The sequence below is a fragment of the Aedes aegypti genome, chromosome 3, assembly GCF_002204515.2.
Source record: "Aedes aegypti strain LVP_AGWG chromosome 3, AaegL5.0 Primary Assembly, whole genome shotgun sequence".
Taxonomy (NCBI): Eukaryota; Metazoa; Arthropoda; class Insecta; order Diptera; family Culicidae; genus Aedes; species Aedes aegypti.
Genome location: NC_035109.1, coordinates 125,796,881 through 125,801,601, shown reverse-complemented (window position 1 = coordinate 125,801,601; position 4,721 = coordinate 125,796,881).

Here is a 4,721-nt window from a genome sequence, read left to right as displayed (position 1 = left end):
TGATAGTTCTTCAAAATCCCTTTGAGATTCTTTCCGAAAAATGTCTTAGATTATACCTATTATTCTAGAATACTCTCGGAAAGACGCCTGAGACTATAATCAAAAAAATCTATTATTTCACTTCACTTTCTTCTGTGCAAATTCTTGGGATTCTTTCGGAAATTCTTCTGGAATTCTTTTGTAAATCCCAATGGAATTCTCCCAGAAATCCCTGTGGAATACTTCCGAAAATCCTGCTAATAATCTTCCTGATGACGGGGATTTTTTTAAATTTTTATTTATGGAAATCATCCGAAAATTCCTCTGTAATTGTTTGTAAATCCTCCTTATATTCTTACAGAAATCCTTCTTATATTCTTACAGATTTATTGCTATTAATTTTATTGTTTCTGCCTGAGATAATTTTGTATATCCAGAATTATTCCGAAAATTCCTTCGTGATTCTTTAGAATTTTTTTCTAAGATTTTTTGAGAAAAAAAAACTGTGATTCTTCTGGAAATTCATAAGGAAGTGTTTTTGATTTTTTTTCGTGATTTATCATTGATTTTCCTTGAAAATTTTCTTAAATCCTTGGCAGAATTTTCTGAAAATCCCTCTTGACTTCAAATGGAAATCCTCCAAGAAAACTACCGGACAGTCACTGGGACTTTAAAAAAATACCTATGAGATTCTTTGATTACTGATTTCTTTTTCTGAGCATCTTTTGAAAGTGACTTTTAAATGGTTCTGGAAATTCCATTTGAAATTATTCCGTAAATCTTTCTGGAGCTCTTCTGGACATCGTAATTATTCTGGAAAATATTCATGAAATCGTCTGGATGTCTGTGACTTTTCATTGAATCTTCAGGGGTTCTTGCGAAATAACTTCTGGGATTCTTTTGGATATCACTGTAAAAAAACATTCAAAATCCATTCGAAATTCTCCTGAGATTGCTTCAGGAATTTACGAGAATCCTTAAAATAATTCCGTTAGAAATCTCCCTGATAATATTTTAGTGATTTCTCTGTGGTTCTTCTGTAAATCGACCTGGGATTCTTCCGGAAATCCTCCTTTAATTCCAAATCAATTTCCAGAAGAATTTTCAGAAGGATATTTTTAAGAATCCTGTATATTCTTCCCTAAGAATCTCAACGTATTTAAACAAAATACCAGGACAATTTACGGTTGAATCCCACAAAAACTTCCGGTGGAATTCTTGAATGCTTATCATTCAAGCAGAATTCCAGTCGTATTTCCGGATGAATTTCGGCAGGTTTTACGGAAGAATCCCAGCAGAATTTCTTGAAAAATTCCAGTAAAATTTCTGGAAAAATCTTTGAAAGATGTTTTGAAGTCCTCCAGCAGGATAACAGAAAGAAATCTGGGGGTATTGTAGAAGAATTTCCGAATGAATCCTAGAGAGATAGTCGAAATAATAACAGTTTTCTTGAAAAATTCAGGAAACTCCCAGAGTCTAGAGGTAATTGGGGAAGAATTTCTGCAAGAATCCTTAACAGAAGGATTTGAAGGATCCTCAGAAAGATTTTCGAAAGTATCCCAGAAGGCTTCCCGAAAGAATGCTAGAAAGATATCTGGAAGATTTCCTACAGGATTTTTGGAAGAGTCCCAGACAAATTTCAAGAATATGGACGTAAAAATCTCAGTGGCATTTCTAGAATAATTTCAGAAAGATTTTCGGAAGCACCCTCGAAAGTATTCTAAAGGGATACCGAAAGCATCTCAGGTGATTTCCGGAAGAATACCAGAGGTATTCTCATAATAATCCCAGAGTTATTTTCGGAGGAATTCTCGACGAATTTGTAGTAGAGTCGTAGTACATTTTTTGGCAAAATCCTCTAAAAATATCCAGAAGAATTGCATCAGGATTTTTGTTAGAATCTTCCATTGAATTTCCGAAAGATTCTTCGAGAATTTCGATTCGAATTTTATTTCCAGGATTTCAAAAGTAATCCTTAAGGAGATAAACGCAAACTCACATACAGATTTATGCAAATATTCCAATAAGATGTCCAGAAGAATCACAAAGGATATCCGAAAGAATCTCAGATATAGTACCGGAATGCTAACGATGTTTTTAGATGAGTTCAAAAGCGATATCTGTAAGTAATCTGTGATTTCCAGAAGAACTTAGAGAAAAATCAGAAATAATCTTTAGATTTCCAGAACAATCCCAGAGAGGTTTTGAAGGATTCATAAGTGATTTAAGGAAGAATCCCAGGAGGGAAATTCCATAGAATTCTGGAGTAATTTCTGGACCAATGTCTTTTTATATGCTGTATCAATATTTACAAGTAATTATAATAAACAAGTATTTATGGAACAATAACAATTTTAATTTATCGACATAATTGAACGACAATTTTAATTAGAATGTGCATCCACCACATCATCCCTCTCAGAAGGATTGTGATTCTAAATATTTTTTTGCGGTGATTCAGAATTGTAATCACATACTAGTTTAATTGTATGTGGTGTCATTCAATATTTAAAATAAGATTCGTTAAGCCGAACATGTTGATCCTTCGACATGAACCAACGAGCATTGCTTGAAATAATGAGATTTTTTCGATAACTTTGATTACTGATTTCTTTTTCTAAGGATCTTCTAAAAGTTACTTTCAAATGATTCCGAAAATCCCGTTTGAAATTATTCCATGAATCTTTCTGCAGTTCATCTGGACATCGGAATTATTCTGGAAAATATTCATGAAATCTTCTGGATGTCTGTGAATATCCTTTAAATCTTTCAGGGATTCTGGCGAAATAACTTCTGGGATTCTTTTGAATATCACTGTAATTTGGATTTAGAATTCTCATGGGATTATTTCAGATATTAACGATAATCTATCATACAGAAGTGATGTTTCTGTGAATCGCCTTGGAATTCTTCTGGAAATCCTTCTATAATCCCAAAACAATTCTCAGAAAATTTTTCAGAAGGATATTTTTAAGAATCTCAATGGAATTTCTGAAAAATACCAGAACGGTTTACGGTTGAATCTCACGAAAACTTCTGGTGGAATTCTTGAATGATGTCCGGAAGAATGACAGTCGTATTTTTGGATGAATCTTAGCAGGTTTTACAGGACAATCCCAGCAAAATTTATTAAAAAATTTAGAATAGAAAGATATTCGAAAAAAAAACTCCAACAGGATTTTTGTAAGAGTCCCAGGAGTATTTCAAAGATATTGGCGTAAAAATCTCAGTGGAATTTCTTGAAGAATTTCAGAAAGAATTCCGAAAGCATCTCAAGTCATTTTTGGAAGAATACCAGAGGCATTCTCATAAGAATACCAGAAATATTTCCGGATAAAAATCTAGAGTTATTTTCGGAGGAATTCTCGAAGAATTTCTAGTAGAGTCGTACATTTTTTGATAAAATCCTCTTTAAATATCCAAATGGATTGCATCAGGATTTATGGTAAAATCTTCCATAGTATTTCGAAAACAATTTTCAAGAATTTCAAAGAATTTAATTTCCTAGATTTCAAAAATAATCCTTAAGGAGATACACGCAAAATCACATACAGAGTTCTGCAAAAAATCCAAAAAGATGTCCAGAATAATCGCAATGGGATATCCGAAAGAATCTCAGAAGTAATACCGGAATGGTAACGTTTTTTTTGGATGATTCTGGAAGAAAATTCAGAAATAATCTCAAGATTTTCAGCAGAACAATCCCAGAGAGGATTTGAAGGATTCATGAATGATTTAAGGAAGAATCCCGGGAGACGCTCCCAAAGAATTCTAGAGTACTTTCTGGAACATTTTTTTTTCATATGATTTATATATAAAAATACTTTGATTCAAATATATTTCTTGTGTAGCATTAAGTTTAACTACAGACATAGCTCGTGACATCAATAATAAATTAAATTTATAAATCTTTTAAACACATCCAAATTAAATAACAGTTCAAAGAGTAAAATACCATTCTCATGAGTTTTTGAGGATCATATGGTCGGTGTTTAGACAGACCAGACTAGATGAATTTTGGAGCTCTAAGGATACGTAAAGAACTCCATCAATTTTAAATCTTCCATGTTATTTTGATACAAATGTATCATCAAATAGATAAGTTCCATTATTACAGTAAATATCTATAATATTTTGATGTTTCACATGTTTGGGGTACATTTTTCTTACTCGATTGAAAAAAAAACACTTGTTTCAGTCTGTCTGAACACCGACCATATCTATGTTTGCTATTTGATATTTAAATACTTGAATTGTGCTGTATCAATATTTACAGGTAATTATAATAAATAAGTATGTATAGAACAATAACAATTTTAATTTATCCCCATCATTGAACGACAATATTTATTAGAATGAGCCTCCCCCACATCATCCCTCTCAGGAGAATTTTGATTCCCAATATTTTTTTTGCGGTGGTTCAGAATTGAAAATATCAAAAGTCTATTGTAATCACATCCTTTTTGTTCAATTGCATGTGGTGTTATTCGATATTTAAAATAAGATTCGTTAAGCCGAACATGTTGATCCTTCCACAAGAACCAACAACAAGCATTGCTTATGTTAAGAGATTTTATCGTAATGCACAACCAGCCTAAACGTTCTTCCCCTTTTGTACATGTACTAATTATAATTTCAAACTATTTTAATTAAATTAGTTGTGTTGTCTACTATTGTACACGGCAATATGTTTCAAAATAAGTGGAGCTGCTTTTAAAACAAACTTTAACATCGATCAACCA